At 36.2% G+C, this 19381-nt stretch overlaps 1 long non-coding RNA gene across 1 annotated transcript in view; it reads right to left on the bottom strand.

Moving 5' to 3' along the window:
- Nucleotides 1-2369: 2369 nt before the first annotated feature.
- Nucleotides 2370-19381, bottom strand: part of LOC134484589 (uncharacterized) — a 97631-nt gene continuing 80619 nt past the window's right edge. The window contains exon 2 of the long non-coding RNA XR_010062069.1: nucleotides 2370-2576. This is a non-coding gene — a long non-coding RNA (uncharacterized LOC134484589). The remainder of the gene's footprint in view (nucleotides 2577-19381) is intronic.

Below are 19381 nucleotides of genomic sequence, written 5' to 3'. Positions count from 1 at the left end.
TTAATTCAGTACAGTCCAGGCACCCCCCAAATTGCAGTATGTAAAATTTTATTGGAAGTTTTTAAAAGATTTCATGATTCTTTGAATATAATTTCTGATTCTGCTTAAGTAGTTAATGCTCTGCGCTCACTTGAAATTGCAGGGCCAATTATGTCGACTAGTACTGTGGGTCAAATTCTTTTAGTATTACAAAAATTGTTTTGGGCCAGAAAAAATAAGGTTTTCATACAACATATCCGAGCTCATACTAAATTGCCTGGTCCCATGGCCAATAATAACATCCTGATGGATGCTAGTACTCGTAGAGAGTTTATTTTTCATGCTGCTCTGGTTGATCTCGCTAGAGAATTTCATCAAAAGTTTCATGTTCCTGTTTTCACTCTTCAACAAAAATTTAAAATCTCTAGAGCTGCAGCTCGTGATGTTGTATAAAGGTGAGAATTGTGTTCAGTTACACCTCCTTCCTCATGTGTGAATTAACCCTCGTGGTCTGATCCCGCGAAAATTTTGACAGATGGATGTCACATACATATCTCAATTTGGAAATTTAAAATATGCTCATGTTTCTGTTGATACCTGTTCCCGTATTATACATGCCCCTCTGATGACTGGTGAAAAGGCTCGTAATGCCATTAGTCATTGCTTACAGACATGGGCAGCCTGGGGAAAGCCTGATAGTCTCAATACAGACAACGGTCCTGCCTACACTGTAAACTCCTTTCACACATTTTGCCAGACAGTGCAGGTCAGTCATAGTACTAGATTGGCATACAATCCCCAAGGTCAAAGAATTGTGAAAAGAATAGATCGTACCTTAAAAGAGCTCTTTCAAAAACAAAAAGGGGAAATTGCCAATGGCAGAACACCAAGAGAACAGTTGTCTTTAGCTCCTTTTACTCTAAATTTCTTAATTTTAGATGTGCATGGCCGCACTGCTGCGGATCGCCATGCTGCTACTAAACCTATGGCTAATGCAGACTTAAAGTGGAAGGATGTTTTAACTGGTGAATGGTGTGGCCCAGACTCGTAATTTTGAGATCTAGGGGCGCTGTTTGTGTTTTTCCACAGAATCAAGACAATCCAATATGGGTGCCTGAATATTTGACTTGCAAACTGCCTCCTGCTATTCGTGAAGATGAGACTACGAACCCTACCATTACTGGTGGAAATGGTAATCCAGGTTGATTCACTCACTCTGTGTGCCATTGCCAGATACTGGCCAGTACTTATCCCAATTCACAGCAATTCTACTGTTTTCCAACTTTTTCTGTACATCCTGTTTGCATGATGTTCCTTGTATAGCGCCAAATGTAGAATTGCCCCAACGGTATACTGCCACTAATAATTCTTTGTTACATACATTATGTTTCACTCTTAAAAATTCCTCCCAGCATTTTATATGGTTGTGAAGGACCACATTGGCCAATTGGTTAGATCCTATGAACAATAGTGCTGTGGGCACTGGAACCATCCTGGCTGCTTTGAGTCAAATTGCCCAAGTAGCTTCTTCAGGCAGTGAAAACACATCAATCAATAATTCTGCTAAGTTGAACATTACAACTTTGATTAGGATACATAATTGTAGTTTTTCATGTATTACTCTTTACAGGTTAACTTTTCTCAGTATTCTAACAGAACAAAGAAATCCCAAATTATCTAAAAGGAAACTGGTCCATGAAAGCAGAGCAATTATCAAGACAATTGCTGATACAGATTCCTGTCCTTAACAATACTAGAATGGAACCCATCACGTTTAGAGATTTCACATCATGGATTACCAATGCTCTCTTTTTTTTAAAGAATGGGCTAGCATTTTTGCCTGGGGAGCCATTGTCCTCTTGGGATGTGGAGTATGTCTATGGCTCTTTTGCAGTTTACAACGAGAACATGACAGACACAAAGCGATTGTTTACCAGGCTATGGTTGCCATTGAAATTGGTGCATCTCCCAATATATGGCAGGCCTCTTTAAAAAATTAAGAGTTTGCCCTAGACTATATTTTGTCACTGTCATGTGAAGTCATTATATCCAGAGACGGACACCATTCCTCAGGTTCAGACCAACCTAAGACAGGGGCTTGGTGTCGATAGGGTTACACAAGGACAAGTAAGGCTGAGTCCTGGAGAAGAACGACCTAAGACAGAAACAATGACATATACTGATGTGACACCAAGATCTAGACAGTCATTTTTAGAAAACAAAAAAGAGGGAGATGTAGGGAGTGTCTAAAGATGGCTCCGACATCTTGTGGTTGTTAGTGATAAACACCTACAATGTGCATGTATTGACATTTCTCCGGCAGTTATCAGACTGGAGTGATATTCACGCTAATAAGGTATATCATACTCCACCAATCCCCAGAGGACAAATTTACAACCACAGCCTTTCTTGTATTTAGGGGGAGTGCCTTTTTTCCCTCGGGGCCCCCCTCATCAAGAATGAGGTTTTCCTGAAATAAAGGCTGTTGAGAAGAATCCAACGGTGATGTGTCTTCCTTGCTGGTCGAGGTGGGCACTACACTAATAGAAGAAAAGATGGGGAAGAGTCTTCAACACATGGGCACTGGAGAAAGTTTCCTGAAAAAAAAAAAAACAAAAAAAAAACCATGACTTATGCTCTAAGATCAAGAATTGACAAATAGGACCTCATAAAATAGCAAAGTTCTGTAAGGCAAAATATATTGTCATTTAGACAAAACTGCAACCAACAGTTTGGGAAAACATTTTTACCAATCCTATATCTGATAGTGGGTAATATCCAAAATATACAAAGATCTTAAGAAGTTAGACTTTAGAAAGCAAAAACAGAATTAAAAATGGGGTACTGTGAGTTACAAAACATTCTCAGATGCAGGTTATCAAATGGCCAAAAAACACATAAATAAATGTTCAACATCCTTAGTAATCAGGGAAATTCAAATCAAAACAAATCTGAGCGTCTACCTCACACCAATGAGAATGGCTAAGATATAAATCTCAGGTGACAGAAGATGCTGGTGAGGATGTGGAGAATGAGGAACACTCCTCCATTGTTGGTGAGATTTCAGACTTGTACAACCCTTCGGAAAATCACACTGAAGTTTCCTCAGAATATTGGACATTCCATGAATGAGGACGCAGCTACAACTATCCTGAGCATATACCCAAAATATTGTCCAACATACAACCGAGAAATATATTTGTCTGTATTCATAGCAGCCATATTTAAAATAGTTAGAAGCTGGAAAGAACCCAGATGCCCTTCAACAGAAGAATGGATACAGAAATGTGGTACATCTACAAAATGGAATATTACTCAGCTGTAAAAACAATGACTTCATGAAATTCTAGTCATATAAAAGGAACTAGAAAATATCATCCTGAGTGAGGTTACTCAATCACAGAAAAACACACTTGATATGCATTCATTGATAAACAGATATTAGCCAAAAAGCTTGAAATACCCATCATGCCATACACAGACCACATGAAGCTGAAGAAGGATGACCAAAATGCAGATGCTTCACTCCTTCTTTAAAAGGGGAACCAAAATACCCGTGACAGGGGATAAGGAGGCAAAGTTCATAAAGTGACTGAAGGACCTGCCATTCAGAGCCTGACTCACATGTAGCCCATATATGTACAGACAGCAAAACTAGTTAAGATGGATGAAGTTAAGAAGTGCAGGCTGACAATGACTGGATATTGATCCCTCCTGAGAGACACAGCCAGAATATGTCAAATACAGAGGAAAATGGAAACAGCAAACCACTGAACCAAGAACCAGAACCCGGTTGGAGGAATTAGAGAAAGGATTGAAAGAGCTGAAGTGATTCGCAACCCCATAATAATAACATTGCCAACCAACCAGAGATACCAGGACCAAACCACAAGAGAAAGACTATACATAGACAGACCCATGGCTCCAACTGCATATGTAGCAAAGGATGGCCTTGCTGGGAAAAAATGTAATGAGAAACTCTTGTTTCTACCAAGGTAGGACACCCAGTGTTGGGGAAAATGGGGAAGTGTGGGGAGGCCATGGGTGGGAATGTGAACTCCCTTACAGAAGCGTAGGGGGAAGGGTTAAGGGGCTTGTGGACTGAAAACATGGACAGGGAATAACATTTGAAATGTAAACATGAAATCTCCAACAATGAGAGAGAGAGAGAGAGAGAGAGAGAGAGAGAGAGAGAGAGAGAGAGAGAGAGAGAGGAAGAAGAGGAAGAAGAAGAAGAAGAAGAAGAAGAAGAAGAAGAAGAAGAAGAAGAAGAAGAAGAAGAAGAAGAATTTGAAACAGAAAGAGAACTAAAGTTCCATTCTTCTCCATTCCCTCTCTTCGTCAGCTGTTGTTTAGGCAGTAGTTTTAGTGAGATGATATAAGTGTAATTTCTGGTGTTACATTGAGACACCATCTCATAGAAAACTTTAGTCTCTTACAATCTTCATGCTCCCCCTTCGGTAATGTTCCTCAGCCTTGAATCATGTGACATTTTGTAGATAGAGTCATTGAGACTGGGCTTGAAATTACTATCCTGCATTTTTTATGGCTGGGATTTTTACTGTGATGTTTGTTCCAGAGAATGTAATTAATTCTGTATATAAGGACACATGGCTTTGATTGTTGTTAGGTATGATACTGGCTTAAGTAAGTAAGGGGCTGTACATTCTCCTTCGCACCCACAGCTTCAATAGTCATATACATGGCTACATTTCTACTACAAACGATTTTCATTGAACAGGACTTAAGCCAAGTTAGAGAGCTGTTGGCTATCACCAAGCTATTTACGCCATTGCACTGCCCTTATGGTTATACTGCCATGTTTATCATTGTGTTTTACAGGCATGATGTGAACATCATTTGAAACTGACAAGACTGATGATTGTAATAACAGGTTATACTAGAAATTTGACCTGTGCCTGGCACATCTTCCAGTATAAGAATATTGATTTTCTGATAGGTAGGGGGATGTAAAAGTTAAATTTTGTTTAAAAAAAAGAGGAAATTAAAATTTTCCTCCTATAGCATGTTTAATTAACTGAAGCAAAATAAAATCTATTTACATGATGTTGGGGAAATATCATTTAACAATATAATTCTAACTCTTTTTTTTAATCTATTAGCCATTTCTGAGTTTTTTGCCTTTTTTTGTAGAATGTCACATTTTAAAAACAATTGTCAAAGTTTCCACTCCTTGGTTAGATTCTAAGAATGAGAATTGGCACATCTCCCTGGAGTAGGTCAGGCATTGCTCTCCTTTTGGGTATTTAGGCTTTCTTTGTGGGAGAGTCATGGGGATTGTAGTGTCAGAAGAGGCTCAACTCTTCTTTTGAGAATTTTTTTTTAACTTGAGTATTTCTTATATACATTTCGAGTGTTATTCCCTTTCCCAATTTCTGGGCAAACATTCCCCTCCCCCCTCTCCTTCCTTATGGGTGTTCCCCTCTCAACCATCCCACCATTGCCGCCCTCCCAACAACAGTCTAGTTCACTGGGGGTTCAGTCTTAGCAGGACCCACGGCTTCCCCTTCAACTGGTGCTCTCACTAGGATATTCATTGCTACCTATGAGGTCAGAGTCCAGGGTCAGTCCATGTATAGTCTTTAGGTAGTGGCTTTGTCCCTGGAAGCTCTGGTTGCTTGGCATTGTTGTACATATGGGGTCTCAAGCCCCTTCAAGCTCTTCCAGTTCTTTCTCTGATTCCTTCAACGGGGGTCCTATTCTCAGTTCAGTGGGTTGCTGCTGGCATTCGCCTCTGTATTTGCTGTATTCTGGCTGTGTCTCTCAGGAGCGATCTACATCCGGCTCCTGTCGGTCTGCACTTCTTTGCTTCATCCATCTTGTCTAATTGGGTGGCTGTATATGTATAGGCCACATGTGGGGCAGGCTCTGATTGGGTGTTCCTTCAGTCTCTGTTTTAATCTTTGCCTCTCCCTTCCCTGCCAAGGGTATTTTTTCCTCATTTATAGAAGGAGTGAAGCATTCACATTTTGATCATCCGTCTTGAGTTTCGTTTGTTCTAGGGATCTAGGGTAATTCAAGCATTTGGGCTAAAAACCACTTATCAATGAGTGCATACCATGTATGTCTTTCTGTGATTGGGTTAGCTCACTCAGGATGATATTTTCCAGTTCCAACCATTTGCCTACGAATTTCATAAAGCCGTTTTTTTTTGATAGCTGAGTAATATTCCATTGTGTAGATGTACCACATTTTCTGTGTCCATTCCTCTGTTGAAGGGCATCTCGGTTCTTTCCAGTTTCTGGCTATTATAAATAAGGCTGCGATGAACATAGTGGAGCACATGTCTTTTTTATATGTTGAGGCATCTTTTGGGTATATACCCAAGAGAGGTATAGCTGGATCCTCAGGCAGTTCAATGTCCAGTTTTCTGAGGAACCTCCAGACTGATTTCCAGAATGGTTGTACCAGTCTGCAATCCCACCAACAATGGAGGAGTGTTCCTCTTTCTCTGCATCCTCGCCAGCATCTGCTGTCACCTGAGTTTTTGATCTTAGCTATTCTCACTGGTGTGAGGTGAAACCTCAGGGTTGTTTTGATTTGCATTTCCCTTATGACTAAAGATGTTGAACATTTCTTTAGGTGTTTCTCAGCCATTCGGCATTCCTCAGCTGTGAATTCTTTGTTTAGCTCTGACCCCATTTTTTAATAGGGCTATTTGTCTCAATGCGGTCTAATTTCTTGAGTTCTTTGTATATTTTGGATATAAGGACTCTATCTTTTGCAGGATTGGTAAAGATCTTTTCCTTCTTTGGGAATCACTATACCTTACCTCAAACTGTGTAACAGAAAAATAATGATAAAAATTTAATGGTTATGGTACAGAGACAAATACCCAGATCAATGGAATAGAATTGAAGAGCCAGAAATGAAGGCACACACCAGCAACTTGGTATTTGACAAAGGAGCCAAAATCATCCAATGGAAAAAACATAGCATTTTCAACAAATAGTGCTGGTTTGACTGGAAATTAGCACGTAGAAGAAGTGAAATCAATCAATTCTTATCACCGCATACAAAGCTCAAGTAAAAGTGGATCAAGGGTCTCCACATAAAACCATATAACCTAACCCTAGTAGAAGAAAAATGTCAAAGAGTCTTGTACACTTGGGCACTGGGGAAATTTCCTGAATATAAAACCAATGGCTTATGCTCTAAGATAAAGATTTGACAAATGGAACTTCATAAAATTGTAAAGCTTTTCTAAGGCAAAGGGCACTGTCATTAGGAAAAAGAAGCAACCAACCGATTAAGAAAGGATCTTTATCAATCCTCCAATTGATAGAGGGCTAAATTCAATCTATACAAAGACTCAATGAATTATGTTACAGGGAATCAAATAGTCCTATCAAAATTGTGTATAGAGCTAAACAATGAATTCTTAACTGAGGAATATCAACATCCTTAGCCATCGGGTAAATGGAAATCAAAAAAAAAAAAAACCAAAAAAAAAAACAAAAAAACAAATCAAACAAAACAAACAAAACAAAACAAAAAAAACAAAAAACAAAAAAAAACCCTGAGATTCCACAGCACAACAATCAGAATGGCTAAGATAAAAACAAATTCAGTAGACAAATGATACTTAAAAGGGTGTGGAGAAAGAGGAACACTCCTCCAATGTTGGTGGGATTGCAAGCTGGTATAACCACTCTGGAAATCAATCTGGAATTTTCTAACAAAATTTGTTCTACATGAGGATCCTGCAATACCACTTCTTGGGTATTTACCCAAAAGATGCTCCAACATATAACAAGGACACATGATGCTATATGTGGAAAGCAACTATATATATATATATATATATATATATATATATATATATATATATGCATACATACTCACACATAAATTGTATGTATAAACACACACACACACATATATACATATATACATATATACATATATTTGCCAGAAGCTGAAAAGAACCCAGATGTCCCTCAACAAAGAAATGGATAAAGGAAATGTGGTATATTTACACCCTGTATTCTAAGCTATCAAAAACAATGTTTGCATAAAATTCTTAGGATGGAATTAGAAATTATCATTCTGTGTGAGGTAATAACACAAATAATATAAACTAATTGGAAGTGTGTATCAACCCAAAAGTGTGGAATTCATAAGAAAGAATCCACAGGTCATATGAAGCCCAAGCTAAAAGAAGACCAAAATGTGGATGCTACATTGTTTCTAAGAAGAAGGAACAAAATATTCATGGGAAGAAATACAATGATAAAGAGTCAAGCAGGGACTGAAGAAGGGTCAACCAGAGACTGCCCCACGTGGGGATCCATCCACTATGCCGCCACCCAATTCAGACTTCATTGCTGATGCCAACAAATCCTTGCTGATAGAAATCAGATATGGATGTCTCCTGAGAGGCTCTGACAGATCCCTACTGATATAAATGAGGATGGTTGCAGCTAACCATTGGATTATACATGGGGGTTTCAATGGAAGTTTTAGAGAAAATACTTAATGAGCTGAAGGGATTTGCAAAACCCCAGGAAGAACAACAATATCAACCAACAAGACCCCACCAGAAATTAGGGGGATTAAACAACCCACTATTGAGTACAGTTTGAGGAACCAATGATTCCAGCCACATGTGTGGCAGAGAAATGCACTGTCCAGCATGATTGGAATTAAAATCCTTTAATCCAGTGAAGACTTTTTTCCCCAGTGTAGGGTAATGCCAGGGCATTGAGGTTGAAGTGAGTTGGTGGAAAAGGGAACATCTTCAAAGAAGCTGGAAGGGGGGTTTATGGGAGAGGGAGGAAAGGAGATACCATTTGAACTGAAAATACATAAAATATTCAGGAAAATTATTAAATAAAAATGACATTATGTCTCCTTAAATTAATAGTAAAATATCATTTCCCATTTCTGATATTGGCTCAAATATTAGAGTTTGGCATTAATTTCATTTGCTCTCTTTTGCTGTCTATAATCAATATGTCCCTTTTTGTTATGACTTATTTAAACAAAACTGTATTTTACAATTTAAAGATATATAGAATGAAAAAAAATACTGACATCATTTGTGATTCAAAGACAGTAACAATTTTACTATATTTCCCTTTACTAAAAGTTAGACATTTCCTTGAAGAAATTCAGATGGATAATATCTAAATTAGTTTATAGGAATGGTACATCAAGTAATTTTTGTTAATAGCGTCAGTCAGGAAATGATTCTAATATTTATGCATTATGGTAGTTGATTATGGAACACACCGAATGTTCTTAGATTTTGTAATAATGTATATAAATCATTAATTCTTAATGTTTGTTTACAGAAGGAAGTTATCAACAAATACATATATATATATATATGTATAATGTGGCACACGTTTCTAATATAAATAGAGCATATTAAATATATAATTTATGAAGTAAAGGTGAGAAAAATAAGATCTATCATTGATTCTACCTACAGTTGGAGTTAATATATGATTCAGGGATCCATATATTTCTTTCTAGACATCTAATGAGATAAAATTAGTGTGGAAAAAGCTAAAACTGCAATTAGCATGTTTGATCTAGTATACATATTTAAAAATTGCTTTTGAAAAAATACTCAGAAAATATTTTCAAGGTTATATATACGCATATACAAAAATTCACTGTGTCTATAAATTATCAATATCACTCAAGCTACTTTCTCTGGTCTTATTATATTTGAATTATAAAATATACATGTATATGTATGTATGTATACTCACACAGGCACACTCACACACACAAACACACACACAACAATACTTCTAAAAATTTGAAACAAATTAGTAAAAAATAGTCTTTCAGAGAAAAGTAATGAAAAAGGATGTACTAAATTCCAGTACTCCCAAAAGTGTATATTCTAGCATATAAAACTTTGCCTTATAATTTTTAGAAAAATACGTATGTGGCCAATATATGTAATCAGATCCCATTTGGACTTATTACTCAGAGTTAAAGTAGATATTGAAATTGAGTGGGAATAATATTAAATAACAAGATTTAGCTATACTTTTTCAATTATACAAAAAAATCCGAGAAATAGTTAAATGACACAACATGTAAAATTGCTTTCTATTAAGCATTGATATCTAAGTGTTAGTCTTCATAGTTTATATAATAGAGAGAACTAAAACTCACAAATTGTGTCCTGGCTTAAATACAATTTTCTTGGCTTCTGAATATACACAGAACCAATCAATACAATGAAAATGGATAGATGTTGTGTTACAAAAGTAAATGACCTTTTGTTTATTTATTCTGTATGAATTTATATTTGTAGCATTTCTTCCCATGTTTCTGTTGGATATTTTATAAATCCTTACTTTGGTGTGCTTGGTGATTAAATTTATCTGAACATGGCTGAATATGTCAATATAGTAGAATTGGATTCTTGGAGCAGAGAATACCTTTGCGTTAAACCTGGTTAAAATGAAATGGTGGTCACAGTGTGCACAACCAAATAGAAGGTAAGAAACTGTGGCTTCGGGTACCCATTTCTTTATGAGATTTCACTTTGTAGTGTTGGAAGAATTGTTCCGTGATATCAAGAGATCGTGCAGTAAACAGTCCTTTTCTTTATTCCTGTTATGAAAGCAAAATTTGTTGTTTTCAGTTCCTTCAGAGAGCTTGCTAGGTGACTAGATCAATCAGGAATTTGGGAAGAGGGACTTAGATATGCAAAATATATTTTTGGTATTGGAGTTTTTCTAGGTACTTTAGGGAACTAACTTCATAAGATTTGGAATATAATCAGACAAGAGCATGTTAAAGATGTAGACAAGAACGGGGTGTGGTGGCACAGGCCTTTATTCTTAGCACTGGGGAGCAGAAGCAGGCAGAACTCTAAGTTCAAGGCCAGATTGGTCTACAGAGAGAGAAAGAGAGAAAAGGTGAGAGGGAGAGTGAGTTCTGGTACTGCCAGGGATATAAAAGAAACAGTGTCACAAAAATGTTCAAGAATAAGTTCTGAATTATACAGAGAAAAATTCTCATTTTATTTTAGTAAGATGTTAATAATTTTTTCTTGATTCTAATGAAATCTCTTAGCTATAAAATAATGTGAGGCACCAAAAATGTAAGAAAAGATGTTATACATCACTATTCCCCTTACACTATAAGTTGAATTATTATTAAATAAACCTATGTAAATACACTTTGAAGGCGTTTCTGTGATTAGCTAAAGGGCTTTTACATTGTGAATTAAGAATATTGGATTTCAGGCCAATATTGAATTGTCATCACTAAGGTGTAGAAGCATATTAAGCATACAAAATAATATATAAAATTTTGCACAATAAAGAATGAGAACCTTTAATTGGTTTTCCTCTAATGTCAACACCTTCTTTTTGTTGGAGTGAAGATTGGATGATTTGAACTAATTTTATGAGAAATACAACCTGCTTTCAGAAGATAAGTAACAGAGAAAGATGAGGAAAAACATATGCTAAGGAACAATGAACTGGGATAGAGTATTCTATGTAATACATAGAACAATAAGTTTGACCCATCTGTTACTGGTAAGGTGGGGACTTCATTACGCATATCTATGTACTTAAAAATGTTTTCTTTTCCTTCTTAAGTTTGTATGGTTGCTATGAAAACTATGGGTTTTGTGTTAAGATCTTTGCATATTTAATGATAGTTTTGAAATATTAGTGTTATAATCAAAAGCCGTGCTTTGTACATACTTTTTAAGCAACAAAAAAGAGAAGTGTCTGCTTGGGTATTATGAAGAAAGTTACTATGTTAAACATGAATTAATTTTTCTGACATATACCTTCTCTTCATCTACCATGCTTGTTGATGGAACCTTAACGCATAGGAATGAATAGTAACCATCTTAGTATAGTTTCAGGATTTTATTGTTTCTTGTTTGCCATGTGCCTTTCTATTAAAAGGCTCTCTTTTCTAAGTCTCTGAATTTAATTGGAGAGGTTTTCAATAACTTCTAGTCCGTTTTTAATTCATATAACCGGTCTTTGGTGTTGTTATTGAATTTTATGACAGTAACTTCTTAATGTTATTTTGAAGGTTATATATATATTTATATATATATATGTATATATATATACATATATATATATATATATATATCTCCAAAACATTTTATAAAAATATTAAATTTTTAGTGTAAGTAACACTTAGTGATGGACAATTTTATAAGCATTCTCTAAAGTATTGAATATTCTACAATTTTAATTTTTATTAAAACATTATAAATACCACATCCTTTATTAACCTTAATGTACACTGATCTAGTTAACATAACCACAAATTTTTATCTTTGAAATTTTTTTCTTAGTTTGTCAGTAATTAATCTTGACTTCTCTATCTGAGCTTTCTCATCATTATTCACAAAAAATCTATTGTTGTTTTATTGAGAATAGTAAGGAATGTTCATTGATATGTAGATACATAAGAATATGACAATATACGAAATGGCATTTCATTAAGCCCTAGGAAAACTAAACTATCATTGTTTCAGGAAAATAAATGTAACTAGAAAATATACCGAGTAAGGTAGCAAAGACTCAGAAAGGCAAATACCATGTGTTCTTTCTCATATAGATCATAGAATCTCCTTCTAATATACTTGTATTTATGTGAAGCTGTGGATGGCTTGAGTTTATTTAACTGATATAGGTCGCAGACATTAGAAAGTTGGGTTTTATACAGAGTGCTATGGAAGATATTGAACATGTGGGATATGGATGTAGATGTAAGAATAATGAAGAGAGACTAGTATAAGTGGTGAGGGACATAGGACAGGAAGGAACAAAGAACTGAAAAATCAAGGATGAGGTTGAATGCCAACAAGAATAAAATAAGACAACCTGTTACTTTATAGGTTAGGTTAAAATAAATATTAAAATTTAAAACTAATACCATTATGTTTTCCAGTATGTCACAGGAGACACTATTGGAAAGGCACCCTCAAATCTTGTCCGTGGGAAAGTTCAGTGAGTCTTGGGTAGGGAATGAGTGGGTTCTCTGAATAAATAGCCTTGATCTGAGCCTTCCACACATTGGAATCATGAGCTGCGATCTTCTCAGAATCATCTGGACTTCCCTGCTTGATATGGTTCTTGTAAGTAAGAGAGTTTATATAATCAATTTATTCATTACAAATGCCAGTTGTTGGGAAGGGCACAGTTGTTCTTCTCAGAGCTTGTGGCTTTTACTCTTTTTGCCCTGAAGAAAAGGTCCAAAGAAACAAAGGAAAGACAAGTATTATCTCCTCAGCTCAGTGTAAATGCCTCCGTGCTTTGGATTCCTATTGTGCAATTTGTTTATGACACTGATTTCTGAAAGAGAAGAGCTTCTAGTTAAGACATCATCATCTCAGTCTTTCCACTAGTATTACTCTGAATACCATTCCCTGACAGTGACTCTTTAGATTTCTGACTCAATAGGTTTGATTAGCTGGCAGATTTCTTTTCTTTTTTTCATTTTTTTAATTTCTTATAAAATTATATTGCTTTTTTAATTGGATATTTCTACATTTGCATTTCAAATGTTATTTCCTTTCCCAGTTTCTTTTCCATAATTGCCCTATCCAATTCTGCTCCTCTTCTTCTATAATCCACCTTACTGCTCCCTGACATTGCCTTGAACTTGGAGTCAAACCCAATGGCTTCTCCTTCCATTGGTGACCCCAAGACCATCCTTTGTCACATATGCAGTTGGAGCCATAGTTCTGTCCATGTACAGTCTTTGAATATTGGTTTAGTACCAGAAATCTCTGTTTTTTTTTTTTTTTGATTTTTTTTTGCATTGTTGTTATTATGGTGTTGAAAGTACCTTTAGCTCTTCTAATCCTTTCTCAAATCCTACCAACAAGATGTCCATTTTCAGTTCACTGGCAGCATAGACTCCTTAGCTTCATCACTCTTATCTACATTTGATTTCGGAGAGAGAGAGAGAGAGAGAGAGAGAGAGAGAGAGAGAGAGAGAGAGACAGACAGACAGACAGACAGAGACAGAGACAGAGAGTGTGTGTATGTGTGTGTGTGTTTGTGTTTGTGTTTGTGTGTGTAGAGCTAAACAATGAATTCTCAACTGAGGAATATCAACATCCTTAGCCATCAGGTAAATGGAAATGAAAAACAAAATCCTGAGTTTCCATAGCACAGCAATCAGAATGACTAGGATATAATTGGTCCCTTGTACAGCTATGGTGTTTGGTGGATTTTTAACAAGAATTCTGCGCAACTAAGTTAAGAATTTAGAATCCACAAATGACGAAGCCATATAGACTCCATTCTATTCTTATGAACCTACTGAAGTAGAAGATTCACTTGACTTCAAGCCACTCCTCTCCCAGTCCATGTAATGAACTTTATGTTTGGACTGAATAAAGAATCATGGTAAAACATCCAAAACCCTCAAGTCTGGCCATGGAAACACTGGAAGGTAGATATTAGAGAACTGCTATCTAATGCTACCGCAGAACCACATTATAGTCTATGTTGTCCTTTGCTTTACTAATGTGTGGTAATTTTTGGATAAAATAAGGATTTGGGAGTTTGTCATTTAAGTAGATACAGAATATATACACTGTTATATTCACTTTAGTACTGGGCCCCCTTTTTTTCAAAATCAGAGCAAAAAAATGGAATAGGATAATAGAACATTTGAGTACACATTCAGCAATATATATAAAGTCCACTATCAAGGAATGTACACTAAGAAAATGTAATAAAATATTCACTCAATTAAAGATCTGTAGGGAAAATACTGGCTATTAGAAAAGAAAGATATCTGAGGAAATTGAATTATAGGCCAGAGGAATGGAACTGGGAATAAAATTATTATCCAGTAGAATCTCCTGCACTCCATATTCCTAGATCTTAGGGACCCATGCCAAGCCCCTGACTAACCTTCTCCATTCACAGCATGTAACCACTAGTGAAGCAGAGATAAGTCTCTAGCTTAAGAGAGATGGAGTACGTAAAGCTTTCCACTGTGTCACAGGAGACATACCTGGAAAGGACACCCTCGAATCTGGTAAATGTAATGAAAGCTGTTTAGCAGGTAGGAGATGGCCGTTCTCAGTGACATCATAAATAGGACCTCCATGAAAAATCTGTTGTAACTAGGAGAGCCCTAGCTTCTTCTGTGATGTAACAATTATTGTCCTGACAGGAACTGACTCTCACATATTACCTCATTACCTCTCTGGTTTGCTAATTTGCCACTAATTCAGAGTAAACAGCCATTTGGGAGTGAGAACAAACAGGATGAGGAGATCAGAGATGTGAGGAAGGAACCTGGCCTTCTGTCTTTGTATGAAAAAAATGAAGAAATAAGTGGTATTTTGAAAAGTTCAGAGAGCCCTTGGAAGGGTTGGAGTGGTATCGCTGAAGAGATAGACTTGATCTGAGACTTACACATATGAGAATCAAGAGGTGGAAGCGTCACAGAAGCATCTGGAATTCCCTGTTCTTATGGTTCCTGAATGTCAAAGGGTTTATATCATTCATTTCTTAATTGCAAAGAATAGATTTTGAGAGGGCACAGTTGTTTTTCTGAGAGCTATGGCCTTTATTCTTTTTGCCCAGAAGAAAAAGGTCTTAAGGAAGGAGGTAAAGACAAGTATTGGGTACTTAGCTCAGAGTAAACTCCTCCAAGCTTTGGATACCTATAGTGCATTTTGTGTCTGACACGGATATTTCGGAGAAAGAAGTGCTTCTAGTTGAGACTTCATCATCTTTGTCTTTCCACTAGTATTACTCTGAATACCAATTTAGAGATCTGAGTAAATAAGTGTGATTAGTTGGCAGTTTTCATTACTTTTAAATCTTTCTTTTTTAAATTTTTATCAAATTATAGTGTTTTAAACTGGATGAGTCTATATTTACATTTAAAATATTATGTCCTTTCTCAATTTCCTGCCCATAAGATCACTACCTGTTCACAATCCCTTCTTCTCTAACCATAATTCTGCCCCTTGAAATTCCCTTGAACTGGGAGACAAACCTAGGTAGGAACAAGGCTTCTCCTTCCATTGGTGCCCATACTCTGCCACATATGTATTTGGAGCCATAGTTCTATGTTCATTATTTGAATATTGGTCTTGTACAAGAAAGCACTGGGTCATTGACAATATTGTTCTTTTGGAGTTAACAACACCTTCAACTATTGTAATACTGTCTCAAAAACTACCAACAAGATGTCTGTTTTCAGTTCACTGGTTTGCCACTAACATTCACTTCTGTATTTGACATGCTCTAAATGTGTCTCTCAGGAATTATCTATATCCAGTTCCTGGTAGAATGCACTTCTTAGCTTCATAAATCTTATCTAGTTTTGGTGGCTGATTTCATATATATATATATATATATATATATATATATATAATATACATATGAAATATATATGATATATATGTATATACTTTTGGTGGCTCCAACAGTTATGAAGTTAGGGGGAATTTTAAAATGGATTCAGTGCAACTAGGTCAAGAATGTAGAGTCCACAAATTGCATTGGCAAATAGATTCCCTCCTGTCCTTATGAAACTATTGAAGTGGGGGTTTCCCTGGTCCTGAAGCCATTCTTATCAATTCCCATCCTTCTCTATCTTATGTTTGGCTTCAAGAAATATTCATGGTAAAACATTCAAAAATCTCAAATCTAACCCAGAGACACTGGAACAGAGATATTGAAGAACCGAGATCGAAAGGGACCTGAGAACCAAATTCTGTACTCCATGTGGTCCTATGCGTTACTGATATGTGGAAATTTTTGGATGAAATAGGAATTTGGAGTTTACCACTTGAAGTAGATACACACAATTTACACTGTTATTATCACTCTAGAGCTGGGTGCCTTTGTTGCGAAAATCATTGCAGAAAATAGAAGTGGAAAAGAGAATTTTTGAGTACACATTCAGGAATATGAATAAAGTCACCTATCAAGGAATATACAATAAAAATTGAAATGCACATGCATTCAAATAAATGTCTGTAGGGAAAATACTGGCCTTTGGGGAACAGAGAAAACGAAGAAAATTGAACTGTGTGCCACAGGAATGAACCTGAGAATGAAAATATTATCTAGAAGAATCTTCTACACACCTGTTCCTAAATCTCATCGACCCATGCCAAGACCCTGACTAACTTTGTCCTTTCAGAGCATGTTACCATTAAAGAAGCAAAGAGAAGTCACTAGCTTTAGAGAGATGGAGTATGTAAACATTTCCACTATGTTACAGAAGACATACATGGAAAGGGCACCCTCAAATCTAGTCAACGTAAGAAAAATTCTTTAGCAGATAGGCCATGGCAGTTCTTAGAGACATCATCATTAGTTCATTCATGAAAAATCTCTGGTATCCTGGAGAGCCAAAACTTCTTCTGTGATGTCACAAGTTTTGCTGTGACTGCAACTGATCTTCAGATGTTCCTTCATTACCTCTAGGGTTTACTAATTGTCCTCTATTTCAGAGTAAACAGTCATTTGGGAGTGAGAAAAAAGAAGATGAAGAGATATGAGAAGGGGATTAAGTTGGCTTTTTGTCTTTGTATGAAAAAAAAGAAAGATCTATGTGGTCCTTGGAAAGCTCAGTGAGTCCAAGATAGGAGTTGTGTGGGATCGCTAAAGAGATAGTCTTTATCTGAACCTTCCACATATGAGAATCATGAGCTGCGAGTCTCTCAGAAGCATCTCAACTTCCCTCTTCTTATGGTTCCTAAAATTCAGAGAGTTTATGTCATTCATTTCTTTATTACAAAATCCAAGTGTTGTGAAGAGCACAATTGATTCTCTGAGCTCCTGACCTTTACTGTTTTTCTCAAGAAGACAGGAACTAACGAAGAAGGGAAGTACAAATATTGTGTTGCTATCTCGGAGTAAACACCATGCTTTGGACACCTATAGTGATTTTTTTGTCTGACACTAATATTACGGACACAGAATTGCTTCTAGTTGAGATTTCATCATCTCAGTCTTTCCACTAGTATTACTCGACCACATCAGATTTACGAGTAAATATGTGTGATTACTTGGCAACTTTTACTGTCTTTTACATCTTACTTTTTTTATTTTTTAGCAAATTATATTGTTTTTTTTAACTGGATGTTTCTATATTTAAATTTCCAATATTATTTCCTTTCCCTGTTTCCTGCACATAAGATCCCTACACATTCCCATTTCCTTCTTCTCTAACCAGCCTTTCTCCTGAATGACATTCCCTTGAAGTGAAAGATGTACAAGGGAGGACAAAGGCTTCTCTTTCCTATGTTGCCCAAAAATTCCATCCATTGCCACATATGCATTTGGAGCCATTCCTCAGTCCATGTACTTTCTTTCTATTTTGGTATAGTATGAGAAAGCCCTGGTTCATTGGCATTGTTGTTCTTAAAATGTTATACAATGGTTTTAATTCATAATTAGGTAATTTTAAATGACATCTGACCCAATTAATATCTCCTAGTAATTTTTCAAATTTTCAAAATCATTAAGAGTCTTAAGATTATCTTTCCTCAATTCAACCTTCTGGGGGATAATGTTATAAGGACTTAGTTTTGCTCTTAAATAATTTACAAAATTGCCCTTTCGTACCTTTTCTGGGGCAGTAATCAAATCCCCTACCTTCTAGCAATTTAAATAAATTTCCATATACTAAATCTAAAATCTCTTCATTCTTTGCAGTTAAAAGGATATCATCTGTAAAATGGGGTGCAGGAAACTTCTGTCTTATTGGGGCAATGGCATTGCCCACAAATGTTGACACATAGAAGGCTATTGGCCATACCTTTTGGTAAAACTACCCATTTACAGGAAGAAATTGAAATACAATATTCATTCAATTTAAGGTTGTAGAGAAAATACTTGCCTTCGGGAAAGAAAGAAAACACAGAAAATTGAACTTTATGTCACAGGAATGAACTTGGGAATAAAAATATTATCTAGAAGTATGTCATACACTCCATGTTCCTAAATCGTTTCTACCCATGCTAAGCTCCTGGCTAACTTTCTACATTCAGAGCATGTAATGACTAGTTAAGCAGAGAGAAGTCTCTACTTTAGAGTGATGTAGTACATACAGGTTTCAACAGTGTTTCCGGAGATATACCTGGTAAGGACACTCTAGAATCTGGTCAATGTAAGGAAAAGTGTTCAGCATGTAGACCACAGTAGTTCTCAGTGACATTATCATTAGGACCTCCCTGAAAACTCTCTTACAACCTGGTGAGTCCTAGCTCCTTCTGTTGTAGTTACTGCAACTGCCTCTCAGATTTTCCTTCAATAACTCTAAGGTTTACTAATGGGCCTAATTCAGAGACAACTTTGGAGTGAGAAAAAAGAGGATGAAGGATATGAGATGGGGAGAAGGAAGCTGGCCTTCTGTCTTGGTATAAAAACAAGGAAGAAATATT

Source organism: Rattus norvegicus (assembly GCF_036323735.1).
Source record: "Rattus norvegicus strain BN/NHsdMcwi chromosome Y unlocalized genomic scaffold, GRCr8 chrY_unlocalized_13, whole genome shotgun sequence".
NCBI lineage: Eukaryota > Metazoa > Chordata > Mammalia > Rodentia > Muridae > Rattus > Rattus norvegicus.
Note: the sequence above shows the minus strand (reverse complement) of the source record. Positions and strands in the feature narration are given on the sequence as shown.